The sequence below is a fragment of the Lipotes vexillifer genome, unplaced genomic scaffold, assembly GCF_000442215.2.
Source record: "Lipotes vexillifer unplaced genomic scaffold, Lipotes_vexillifer_v1.1 scaffold549, whole genome shotgun sequence".
Taxonomy (NCBI): domain Eukaryota; kingdom Metazoa; phylum Chordata; class Mammalia; order Artiodactyla; family Lipotidae; genus Lipotes; species Lipotes vexillifer.
The window spans coordinates 2,102,375-2,116,963 of record NW_006791400.1 but is presented as its reverse complement, the minus strand read 5'-3'; positions in this window follow the sequence as shown (position 1 = coordinate 2,116,963).

The window sequence follows — 14,589 nt, the reverse complement described above, 5'->3', positions numbered from 1 at the left end:
GGAATTGCTGAAGATTTTCTTCTTAGGAAATCAAGAAGTGACATTTTCCTAGAAATTTAATGAAATGCATTGATGGTTTAACATATGATTAATTGGCATATTCTGAAGCTAACTTGTACGTGTAAAAATTATACTCATTGACCTTAAGAAATCACATAATTTCCAAATGTAACACCACTTTGGAAGGTGTGGCAGTTTCTAGGCTCAGTGTGCATTGCGACAAGGTTTTCCAATCTCACAGGATCAATAGTACATTCGAAATGCTTGGGAACATGGACTGAAAGCTACAGACAAAAGACATTGTTTTTTGTTTGTTTCCTTTTTAATTTTGAGCTGACACCTGTAACATCTGGATGCCTGACACAGGATACAAAGGTAGATTCACTCTAGCTGCAGTCACAGACAACTCTTGTGCCTTACCAGTAAAGTTGTCTTAAAATTAACCAATAAGACCATAGGGAAATTAGGTCCTGGGTATTTTAAGAACATGTGCTCAAGAATTGAAAGGGGGTTCCTAATTGTATTGCAAGTGCTGAAGTAAAGGGCTGTTTTGGGATATCTATCAATCTTGGACTTTCAGCCACAAGAATGGTTGTTCAGTCTCAGGGATGTTGAAACTGAGGCATTCATCACATGTAGATTTTTATTCCACATCTTTGGAAGAATTTCAACTGTGAAAGTGCCTTTGTCTAGTTTTATAGTCTTATTTCACAATAAAATAATTGATACACTCTAGACATAGAGGAAGCCTGATCAAACATAAACACTGACGTGTATTCTTTTCCTAATAATTAGCTCAATTTAACTCAAGTTTACCACCCTCTCTTAAAGACAGTTGGCGAATGCTCTTGTTCCAATGTAGAAATGCTTACTCAACTGAACGACAACATGCGTATCAGCTGCTGCATGGTAGATGAACTTTCTCTTGCCCTCATTTGGTTAAAGCATATGGTGCCTTCCTTGTTCTGAAATAAAATAGCACTGGGCATTCCTTCCCTGCCCATTAGAGTGTTGGAAATACATACTAATTCTGGCTTAGCTTAAGAATTTCACAAGCAGTGGTGAAGTCAGAGTTTATTATAACTGGTTATATTATATACCTGCCCTATTTAAAATGTGAAACTTGTATTTAAGAATTATTATGCACAGTGGCAGCATATTAATGCTGATTTTATTAGCTCATGGATTATTATGTACAATGAGTTATATAAAAAGTTGATTTTGTTCCTACTGACGTTGTTTCCACCTTGCAGTAATGTGAGCTGCAGCAAATCACATATAACAATCTATGGGTCTCCGAAGCTCATCCTTTTCATTCCCTTGGAAACACATTTTAAAAACGGGTGCATTTTGCAAGATGAGGATCAAATGTCAGCATGTTAAGTAGCCTAAGAAAATTAACCACTAATATGGATAAACTTCGAGTTTGTTTTATTAAATAGATCACTTTGCTTAAAGAACAGACATTTAGTTGATGACTGATTTCATCTTTTGCAATGTGATAATGAGGAAAAAAGAATGATTTTTACAAAAAAGGAAAACAGATTGAAAAAAAGTAGAGCCGTGGGAATTAAAAACAATCACGGACATTTGGAAAAACTTAATTGCCTGAACCACAGGAATATTTGTAATCCACCGTTTCTAATAAAACTGTACCTAAGATGATCAGTTTCCCCGAGTGTACTTTATATGAGAACAGGGAGCTTTCCAAGTGGTTCTTCTAAATTCTTAATGGTGTCAGTTTTGATGGAATGCAAGCAAGCAGTGACCAGTTACAGTGACATAAGGGAGAGCCCTGGTTTAAACACACCAAAGTCACATACTGAGGTAATAGAACCTTAAAGAAAGGTGGTTTTAATAAAGAATTCTTTTTATACTAAACGCATTTGTTTAGATTTATATTCTGTAGACTCTGATGACAACTCAATAAAGATTGCTCCAGACCTCTGTATTAATAAGATTTAATATAGTAAAGTTTCCAGAAATGTGTTTTTTGAAATATTATGAGCCAGGAAATAGTCCTCTGAAGCTGAATCTCATCAACAGATTTTATGAGTTTGAATTCAAAGAATTATATATAGTTTCTAAGAAAAAAAATGACCCCAAAGCAAGCAAATTAGTTAACTAGTTCTTATGCATGACACATACGTATATGCTAGAATGCAATACATCTTCTCTGAACTTTTTGAAGTTCACATTTTTGGAGCTAAGAGTAGAACAGAATCCGTTATGTTTGCAGATGTATTGCACTGTAATTGCCAAAAGTCTTGGGCCAAAATATTAGTTCTTTTAAAACCCACTGCAGATTTAGAAATTTTAAATGGGTCTCTTAGATCATTCAAAAGAGGTGAAAAATTATATGTTGGAAATACAAAGAATTCAGTATATATGCAGTAACTTAATTTAACAATAAGGATACATTTCCCATATATTAAAATCATTTTAGGATATTTTCATAAGTATGGCTTGATTTTATTATAATTATTTTATGACCAGAAGAGAACATTTGGAATAGACATATCTGAAAAAAGAATCTTACCTGATTTATGTGATTATTTCACTTACTCTGAGGCAATTTATTACTTCTATATTATTTTAATCTCAGTGCTCTCTTCTAAATTTAAGAGAATCTATCCTATGTTATCTATAAACTTATTTAATTCTAAAAATGCTTAATAGGAATGGAAATAAGTTCTTTTCACTTAGTGAATTTTAGGAAAGTAGAAAACCTTTATAAATTCTTAAAATAATTATTTTTAACTTTGAAAATTTACATGAAAATATCAGGACATTTCAAGTGTATTTGGATGCCTGCAAATGTGCAAAAGTTACAATATTCAATAACACGGGCCTCATTTCCCAGTTTTTTAAAAGGAATTCTACATGCGAATTAACAAAAACAAAAAAATAAAATTAACCCTTAAATATTGCATCCAATCTCTATAAAAACACTTTCATCTTTCTCATCATAATGATGTTATTCTTTTCTTTGAGTGAAGGCTCCTCTCAAGATAATGCCTCTGCTCCAGGCAACACTTTGAAGTTTGATCACTTGACAGTTAATGACTTCACAGTTTTTTTTAATACAAATAGTTAGCTTATTAATTTGCCTTAATTTATAATGATGCAAGAAAAATGTACAGGATCAAGTGATTCTAGATACTGTGTCTGACAATAGTCAATTTAATAAAGGCATCCATATAATAAGCTCTTTAGTAATGTGCAGCTATAAGTAATCTGGTTAAGGTCATTTCCCAACTTTCAATCAATTTGGCAGAATCTTCAAAACTGATTATTATTAAAAACAAAACAACATTTCTGCAAATCATAGACATATGAAACACAATCAATAAAAAATAAGATGAAAACATATACAATGAAATGAGGAACTCGAAATTAACTATTTATTACTTTAAAAAGAAATGTTTTATTGACTGCAAAAATCCTGAACCTATAGGAGAGATCCTTCTATAACAACAACAAAAAGTCATTTCTAATGAACTTGTAATGGTCAACGTGATTTCATACTGAAGACTGTGGTTGACATATTAGTATTTTCTATCTTTTAAATCCTTTGATTTATATAAGAGCATAGGAGATTTTTCAAATGACACCATAAATGTCGTTAGAGTAAGGATGTGTATTTCAGAAAGTATTATGCTTTGTCAAGGGAAAATGCTGCATAGAATCATTGACAGTAGCAATATAACTTCCAAACCAGATTCCTCTAAGGAAATACATCTGGCAAAGTTCTTATTTTAATTGATGTACCCTGATGTTATGAGCAGAATTTTACAACTGAAAAATGTCCTTCATGGTTTGTAGTCAGCCAAATGGTCTGTCCCTTGTTGATCACCCACTTAAGAAGCAGAGATCTAGGAATTAGTAATTATTGATTCATTTCCTTGGGAGTCTTGATGTCAACACTCTTATACTCCTTCATTCTTTCCATCACTGCGCCATATATATATATATATATATATATATGTATATATGTCACTCCTGCTCAAAAATACATGAATACACATTTCACTAGAGTAGCTACAAAGATGGCAAATAAACACATGAAATGATGATCACCTTCATTAGCCATTTGAGAAATGCACATAGAAACCGCAATGAGATAATGCTACAAACAGCTAAAATAATTAGTGACAACACTAACTACTGGTGAGGATGCAGAGAAACTAAATATTCAATGTCCCATTGGTTGTGGGTATGTAAAGTATGAAAAACAATTTTTCAGTCAAAAAATGCAAATACCACACCACCCGGAAACTGTACTCCTAGGCATTTATCCTAGAGAAATAAAAACTTACGTTCACCCCAAACCTGTACATATATGTTTATAGCAGCTTGATTCATTATAGCCTAAAACTGGAAACAACCCAAATGTCCTTTAATGGCTGACTGTTTAAAAAAAAAAAATACAAAGAAATAAAAACCTGATGCATCCATATTAAGGAATAATATTGAGCAAGGTGAATTATATTGAATGGAAAAGCCAATGTTAAAATGTTAATATTTAATATACATTTATATGACATTCTCAGAATGACAATATTATAGGAGTGGAGAACAGCTTAGTCATTTCTAGGGGTTAAAGACAGGATGGGAGCTGGAAGTTATGTCTATAAAAGAGAAGTGTAAGGGACCACTGTGCTGATGTGAATGTTGTGTATCTTGACTAATTCAATGTCAGTATCCTGATTGTGAGATACGTATATGTATCTTTTATAGTTTTATAAGATGTTACCATTGGTGGCAACTGAGTAAAGGGTACCTAGGATGTCTGTATTATTTCTTAAAGCTACATGTAAATATAGAGTTATCTCAAAGTATTTAATTAAAAAATTAAACATTTAAATTAAAAGGCTAATCAAAATACATAAATTAGAAAAACTTAAAGACTACTGTAATATTTTATATTGCTAAAGTATAGTTTTTTAAGTATTGTAATTATATAGTTTGTGTCTGAGATTTCCTATCATTTAGGTACATACTTAAAAAATTAATGGAGGGCTTCCCTGGTGGTGCAGGGATTGAGAGTCCGCCTGCCGATGCAGGGCACACGGGTTCGTGCCCTGATCCGGGAGGATCCCACATGCCGCGGAGCGGCTGGGCCTGTGAGCCTGCGCGTCCGGAGCCTGTGCTCCGCAACGGGAGAGGTCACAACAGTGAGAGGCCTGCGTACAGAAAAAAATAAATAAATAAATAAAAATAATTATATATATATATATATATATATATACATACATAAATGGATGCATGATATTTAGGGTTCACTTCAAAATTAGCTGGGAAGTTAGGGTGAGGGTAGTGGATGGAAATAAAGATAGACCCTGGGTTATCAGTTGTTGCTGTTCCATAATTAAAACATGAGAATTTACTGCATCCTTCTGATTTGTGTATATCTGACGTTACCAGTAATAAAAATTATAAAATAATTTATAAAATAAAAAGATACTATATATATACACACATATAGAGAGAGACCATAGACTATATACAATCTATAATTATATATATATGATATATATATATGAAATGAATGTTGAGAATTTATTAAGTAGAGAAATTGGATTCAAATTAAATGAGATTTATATAGGCTAAAAGTGTGTGACACGTATTATTAAGAAGTCAGGTGAAAAGATGGATTTAGTAGAAATATGGTTGTTTGGTTTTAACATAATACACTCTAGTATTTCAGGGATTCTTAACCCATTTTTTTGTGTTCCATAGAGCCCATTAAGCAGTCTGGTGAAGCCTATGAACTCCTTTTTTGAGTAATTGGTTTAATGTATATAAATCCCTAAAATTACAAAGAGAGCAAATTGTATTAAAATGTGTTTGTCAAAACATTAAAATGTGATACAGTAATATGTGCACGTTTATAATGCACTAAACTATTTGACATTTAAAATATAGACACGTTAAAATTATATTTTATTTTTAAATGAGATCCATGTGTGAACTCTGTTATTCATCAGCTTGAATATGAATGTTAAACTGTCAGGTAATCTTTGACCCACATCCTTCCAGATATTATTCAGAAAATGATTGTCAAGGGGGAATAGCACAAAGCCATGTTGAATCCTGGGTAACCAATATGAGGACAGACCTCCACACTGTTTGATGGAACAACTTCTGGATGCAGAAAAAACACAAGGGTGGACAAGTTAGGTCCCATGATGGCTTGGAGGCAAAAAGGCTTCAATCTCACATAGTAGTAGAATATATACTCTATGGTAGTATAGCGAAGGATTAATTACAAAGGAAGTCACAAGGTAGCAGCTACTACAAATAATATTTTTACATATTTGCAGCAATCATCATTTATATGGAAATATCTGAGGTTTTTTGGTGTAAAAATCAAGGATATTGCTAATACGACTATGACTTGTGAAACACATTTTAATTAAGAAAAATGCTAAACTTCAGCTAGATGTTGAGGTAAAGAAAGATGTAAATTTTCCCCATCTTAACTAATTTCCATATAAAGACCCTCTGAGGATCTCATGTTAAGGACCTGCTTAAGTAGAGGAAAATATAGTAGTAAGTTTTAACTGAAGTTCAGGAAGGAGATAAGAAGGGAAACGGATTCAGAGATTTTCAACGTACAGGAAGGTGGTAAACTTGGAGATCATGATATTCCTAAAGAAAGAGGGGTTTTGAGACAAGAAGCAAGGTCCCTTTGAATAATGCCTATATTAAGGTGCTATAACAAAGACAATAAATAGCATTATATTGGGTACATAAGCCTTTAATATATGAGATAGAGAAGCAGAGATTCAGAGGAAAGCTCAGGGGAACGTTTGGCAAATAGTATGTAACTCAGTCAAAGGACAACCTGACCAAGCTAATTGTTCCAACATTCCCATTATCAAGTAAGGAGAAATGCTAGCTTACTAATAGGGTGACATTCTGTGGATCGTGCTCTTAACACTTGAGGTAGGCAGAATTCTATGATGTGCTCTGTAACCCCATCACCTGGTTATTCAATCAAACGCTAATCTAGGTACTGCTGAGAAGGGGCTTTGTGAGCTTCATTAAAGTTACTATAAAAAGACCTTAAAATAAGGAGACGTTCCCACATTATCCACAAGGTTCCAATCGAATTACACGAGCAGGTAAAAAAGCATTTCTCTGGCTGCATTCAGAGAGATAAGGAGAATCAGAGGCAGAGTAAGGGAGCCCAGGGATATTTGAAGTGTGAGAAGGTCTCAACCACTCATTGCTATCTTGGAGACTGAGGAAGGAGGCCATGGACTCAGGAGCACAGGCAGAGCCTCTGGAAGCTGAGAGCAAACCCTGGCCAACAGCCAACAACTACATGGAAATGGATTTGCCCAACAACCTGAATGACCTTGGAAGGAAATTCTCTGAAGCCTCCAGAAAGGAATGCAATCCTGTTGATACTTTGATATTGACGCTGTGAAACCAAAGCCACACTGTGCTTGGACTTCTGACCTCCGGAACTATGAGATAATAGATGGACTTGTTGTTTATCTACAACAAACATAAGCAGGAGGTTGAATATTGGTGAGCAAGGTTGATACATCCAATCCATAGTGTCACTCACTGAATCACACTGAAATTTTCACACATGTTCATGACAGTTTCCAGAGGTGTGAATGGGTGATCGTAGACTTTCTATGGTGCAATTTGCTGAACAATTGACTGAGAGCTGTGTTCCTGAGTAGCAGCCCAAGACAGGAGGGGAAACAACTGGAGTCACTGGAATTAGTTTCAAATCCTCGTCTTCTAATTCACTAAACATTGGATTCATCACCCCTTAAATTAGCGGGTGCAAAATGTCTCAATTTTGATTTTGCCATGATAAATTGCTATAAGACAGTGAGTGCTTTAAAACAAAATTGTACTGTTATCTAAATCTTCCCTTGTAGTTCTTCAAACAAATTTATTTTGGTTCTACACTTTTTCCAAGTGCCTTTAAAACTATTCCTCAATTTGTATCTATCTTTTCTTACAGAAAATTCACAGTAAATTTTTAACAAAAACATGCAAGGCTTTTGTACCATATTTTCCTATTGCTATTAACTTGGAAATGCAAGTGTAGCATAAGCACTTTTTAAACATTGTTTTTCTTGTCTACTTCTTATTAATAAAAGCTGTGTCTTAATCAAATACTAATGTCAACTTAACTTTGATGAACAATCTGGGTGTAAATTAATGTGGTAGCCAGTTTCTATTTCCTTTTGTAATATTTACACTTTCAATTTTTCCATGTACTTTGCTAATGGTGGGAGGAAAACTAAATTACTGTTTAGGACTTTAGAACTTAATTGAAAAAATTTAAGTAATAGTTACTTCCAATTTGCTACCTGTAAGGTTAGCTGCACAGTATAAGAAAATGAATTTACAAATGCAAGATTTCCTTTATACTCAGATTTCTGCTACAACTCAGACAAAGGTGACAAAATGATGGAATAAGTATTAGTGAGTTTCTTTTGCACTCAAAGGTTTTGATAAACGGATTCATTTGTAGTGTGATCAACATTGAACACAGGGCTAACAGAAAAATTCAACAGAACAGAAAGCCTATGAAAAGATGAATAATAAAATAAACATGCAAGGATAAAGCATATTTAGATGCTCTTTAACATGATACATTGAAAATATGCTTTCCTTTATGTTTTGCCTTTTTAACCAGTAAATTTCTCTTTAACCCCAGAGAGTTATCCATAGAAATGGCATAGAAGAACACATGAAAAATTTCTAAGTACAATTTACAGAAAGTTAAAAGGATGAATCTCATACAAACATGGAGTGAGCCTGTGTCAAAGATTTGTTTAACTTATCAATGAAAGCATCACCAGGATGGGAAATCTGGTTGAAAATATAGCTCGAGGGACTAAATAAATATTGTCCCTGAAAGAAAGAATGCTGGAATAAAATTACCAGGTGAGATACAAAAACTGGTTAATATCCCACAATAGAACCATACCCTTTGTTGTTTTCCATCTTCCTATACAGAAATACAGGTTAAAACTCTGCAAGTTACTTTGCAACATTGCATGGTCTTGGCCCTAATCCATCTAAGATACTAAAGGAAATGAAAGTTTATTCTCTTGGGGAATTAAATAAAGCCATGGTGTAATCATTAGGCAATGCTCCAGTGGGACCCTGAAATGACAGGATGTGGTCCTTCTGCCTATTTCCAAGCTTTATGTATTTTGTCTTAACATTAGGCTGTGAAACTTACACTTTATTGGTTCCTTTGACCTGAAAATGGTGCTTCTGGGCCTTAAGGAAGATACAGTCTTAAACTCAGCCCATGCAAACTGAAAGTTGGTTGATGGTGAAGTTAATTTGATGTGTCAAGATCATTATTTTGGACAGAATGACATCAGGAACATGGCTCAACAACAACAATTTGGCATCCATCCACGGACAAAAGTGCATCTGTGGGAGCCATGGGATGCGGCACCATACGCCAGACGCGGGAGGAGTTTGGCCCGCCTGTGTGTTAGTAACAGACGTGTGGACCTCAGTCCCAGCTGTGGACCCCGCAGTGGCTGTGACCTGGCTTGTGCCCCTCTCAGCTGCGATCTGGGAGCCTGGAGAACACTGTCTTAGGTAATCACCCATGGATGAGAGAGCCTTTGTGGGAACCTGGGTTTCCAGCAGAGAAATTCCAGCACAACGTTGGAGCAAAACATGCAAGTTTGGATGCATTGGAGAGGGTCAGAGGTATGGTTTCACTTTCCCCCCATCCCCTCTCCCCCGAGGTTGGGCAAAGAGCACAGTGCCAAGCCAGAGCTTCTCAGCCGTGATTCCTCCCAGGAGGGAGGGTGAGAGCAACAGGGCACGCCTGGCTTCCGCCGCTGTGTGAGACACTAGCAGAGGCCCGTTTCTCTCTGGCTCCATCTAGAGTACAGAGTCCTGGGCTCCAGGACTCCGGGGCAGGAAGAAGCTGGGAGAAACGCAGATCAGCTCTCAGAGGGCGTTCGATGGACCTGGATCCTATGGACTAAATGGCAGACTCCGCAGAGAATCTTTCCTACTACCCTCTGGGGACCCCTTGCCCATGGATGCCTCCCTGTCCATGGGCACCCCCAGTGCTCTGCACCTGACCCCTACTCCACACCCCATACACTCACCCTGGAGCCAGCTCTCTGTGCCGGCTCTGCCCGTGGTGAGGGCAGGCATTGGCAGATGGCTAGTGGCACCAGAAAAGCAGCTCGAATCTGGGGGTCAGGGAGAGACCACAACGGGAGCTTTAGTCTTGCCCATGGGAAAGCAAAAGGCAGGTGGTCAGCCTGTGGCCTGGTGCACCGCAGGATGGAGAGAAGGCATGCAAGCTTATGAATTCTGCCACAGAGGGAGCAAGAAACAGCCTCACCACAGAAGGTCTGAGAAAGCCCCAGAACCTCCAGCAGGGCTGACACAGGGCAATTCTTTCCCAAAGTCAGTTAGTAACGACTAAAGAGGTGACTGCTACCACAAATGCAAAGCCAGCCATGCAAGACTTTGTGGAACATAAAAATTCTAGGAAAGGTGACACCATCAAAGGATCACAATAATCTTCCAGTAGCCGACCCCAAAGGCATGGAGATCTGCAACTGCCTGATAAAGAAATTGACCCATTCTCAGTAGATGATGTCTCTTTGTCTCATGTAACAGTTCTGAAGTATATTTTTCCCTCTCATTTATTCCCTTAATGCCTTCTTTTGTGTGTAGCTGATTTTTGTAGCATTCCTTTCTGATTCTATTCACCTGTCCTTTTGTGTATATTTTTAATACATGCTGGATAAAGCAAATGTGGTTGTAGTTTATCTTACAAGCTTCAATTTCAGAAATTAAAAAGCAAATTTCAATTGTTGTGAGAAATGCATGGAGAAATGTTTGTGGCATGGCCCCTGATATGGAGTAGGTGCTCAATCAGTGCTTTTTCTTCCTTTATCCACCTATATCTAAGTGCAAGTTTATTGTAATAAAATGTGACAAGATATATGAAGAACCTTGCCATGTCCAGATTCCTTAATTTTGAGACTCCTCAAATCATGTTGTTTTATAATCCAAGCCTCAGCAATCTTTCTAATCCCTGAATCTATTCTTCATTCTCGGGAAAATATGTAAATAGGTGAAAGAAAGAGAGAAGGAAGGAAGAAAAGAAAGAAGGAGGGAAGGGAGGGGGAAAGAACAAATGCATTTTAATTACTGCTTTGTCCCTTCTTCCTCTAGGATTATAAGCCTTTAGGTCAAAGACCATAACATCAGCTTTCATATTTCCAGTTACAAGTAACACGACATTAGATGCTTAACAAATATCTGGTGAATGAACAGAGAAATAATTAACCAGAAAAATCTAAAAATATTATTCCTAAACTGAGTTTATAAATGATCAAAGTAAGCATATTTAGTATTTGATGAGCTGGAACTTCCTATCTCACATTTATCAATGTTTCTGACCACGACTATGCTCAGCCAATGAAAATACTCTCCTTTCAAATCATCATAGGAAAATTAATTTTTTTCAAAGTAGTTCTACAGAGACATTTTCTTTATGGGGTCACAAACCCTAGTAATACATGTCATAAATCTTAGAGAGAATAGTTAAATAAAGGGAAGATTCTATTCCCTAGCCTTGTCAGATGGCTGAACATTTACACCCCATGGAGCTCAGTAAATGTCCTTCAATTATTATTTTGCTGTTGATGAAATAATAAATGAAGGTGTCAGGCAGTTTTGTACAGAAGATCTTGTCCTTTTGGTTGCTTGTCCTCCGTTCAGCCTCTCCTGATGCGCTCATGCACCTCAATGCCTTTATTTATTCCCCTGAATAATATGAAACTTCTCAGCCTGCTTGCCCATCACTTTAGTAACTATTAAAAATCACTCTTGTCACCGACACAGATTCATCCCAAAGTAACTGGAAAATAGAACACAAAGTTAAATGACCCATGTTCATCTCTCCCTGCTTGTCTGCCCCCTAAGAAATATAGTCTTGCTTTCATTATAATAATCTTTGGGATTTATATGAGGAAAAGATAGGAAATAATAAATAGAAGGCACAGAGGAAAAATACAAACAACAGGGGATGTTATAAACTTAACCAAAAATGGAGTCAGCATGCTTAATGGAAGGAATAAAAGCTATTAAGTCAGGCACATTTAGCTTCACTTTCACCATCTATCAAATGGGGGAAATAAAGTACATAATTTATAAGGACATTGTGTCAACTGAGGTGATGCCAGTAAAGGGCCTGGAGCAGTGACAGCCACTGAGTAAGTAGATATTGTATATTTTTAAAAGCCACAGCCCTTTTCACCATCGGAGATTCTCAGTGGAGGTCCACATGTATGCCTGCCTTCCATTTCCATCCTGGAGAGAAGACGTGCCACCAAGCCATCCGCCCTTCATATCACAGCCTTAACTTTCTACACAGTAGCTCTTTTGAAGAACTAACAGACATATGAGGAGGTTCTTAAGTGAGCAACGTAGACCTCTGGATGGGTCCATTCTGGGACTCTCTTCTCCACCTAAGAAAAATCATGCATTTGGAAACTTTTGAAAAACCACACCATTTATTTTATGTAACAATATGTTACATTCGGAAACACAGCGTATGTATAAACGGAGACGTCAGTGAGATTCAAAAAATGTATATGTGGTGCAGTAAAAAGGTAAGTGGATTCTACATAGAGAGAGCAGATAAAATATTCTCCAAATGGAGAGATGCATGAAGGTGAAAGTGCTTCTAGTAATGATTTCACTGGGACAAGAGGCATACATACACCTGTTTTTATTAGACAAGATTATTAATAAACCAGGACTTCCGCAGACCCCCAAAACACATGCTCATCCTATACACAAAATCAGGAGAGCTGGGTTTTAGGCCATGTCACTGGATTCAGGCATGACAAATTCCTACCCCTCCATGAGAAAGGAGGGCATATTCAGGAATTTATAAGAACCTTTCTAGCTGTCCTTCTATGATGGAAAGGTGCTTATTGACTGAGGAAGACTTACAGCCTAAATTGCGGGTAATAGAGCCATAGAAGACATACATCCTTCACCACTCACTGAAAACATCAATAATAAACAAGGGGGATATTGGAATAAACAGAAAGAGACTGTGGCTGAGCATGAGAATGAGGGTGAGAGTGAGGGGATCTTAGCAAAGCGTTTGGTTGAGCAGCAGGTAGAAAGGAAGCTCTTGTGAGAGCTGTTGGGAGTATTCCCACTCCCGCTGAAAAGTGGCAGTGACGGCAGGAATCAGGTGAGAGGACCGCAGAGGGAAAAGGATGCCAGACAGTGCCCTCCTGCCTTTCCATCTCTTGCTTTCCAATTAATTACCAAAAACCCTCCTTCTGTCACATTGGAGGGAGGGAGATGTATGCAGATGGAGAGGCTGGTGGCTTGTTCGCATCTATATTCTAATCGACAGTAATGCTTTATTTTTGCTAATTGATAGTGACCAACTGAAACCTAGTTTCTGAAGCAAAAGAAGCTACATATAGATGCAAATGTATGTATATTTGTACAAGTGTCTGGGCTTCGTCAACGTTGAACATAACCTCATTCTTTAGGTCTCAACTATTTTCTCAGAGAGAAATTTTATAAATACTTTTTCTAATCATGGCTCCTCATTTGATTTCTAAGCTCTTTTTTTCCAAGAACCTAGCAAAATTGATATTACATATTTATTTAGCACTTGTCTCCAGTAGACCACAAGCTGTATGAAATCAGAATATATCTGATATCTGTACAAAGCACATAGTAGAGACTCAGGAAACATGGGTTGAGTAAATGAATACAATCAAATTTTGGTTAAATAAGTGCATCTCTGGTGTGAAATTAATGAAGGTGTCATAGAAGAAATAGAATTATAATAAAAATTGAAATATGGACTACAACAATGAGATCGAGAAGAGGCTCTATATGGACAGGAAATTTAGACTGAGTTTTGGTATGTAACTTATTAGGGAGTAGGAACGGGGAGAAAAAAGGAAGAAAACATCAAATTTGCATTCATTCTATTATTACAAATTTCAAGAAATTGTTTGCCATTGCTAGATATTGCATAGAGCCAGAGATGTGAAATGTAGGCCCTACAACATTAATGTGAATATTCCTCTTTTAAAAGCTTTGAATATTTGACTTACTGGCAGCTTCTCTCACAGTGATGGACAGGATAAAATCATAGCTGTGCCACTGAAACTTACAAAACGGGTGGAAAACTGAGAGTAGAGATAATTAAGCTCTGGGTAAGTGGTGAAATGGTTAAAGGACAAAAAAAGAGAGGTCAGAATGTACAGAATCATGGGCAATGCCTTTATTTGGGGCTGAGGTTGGAATTTTGTTTCATTAGTGAAGAGTACAGAAAGGAATTGGTCAAGGATCCAGGTGGATGACCTGCGCTCCTGGGTGGTTTGTGTGTTGTTGTTGAAGCTTTATTTTGGAAGGCAACAACTAGCACTGTGAAATGCTGGATATTGTGTGAAAAAAATCAATAATTATAAGAAACAGGTGGCAAATAAATTGAGACAATTTAAAAAGATTTCTCTTTGGCTATTATTTGAAAGGGGATGCATTGTCAGTTTCAGCAGGGTTTATGGGAAT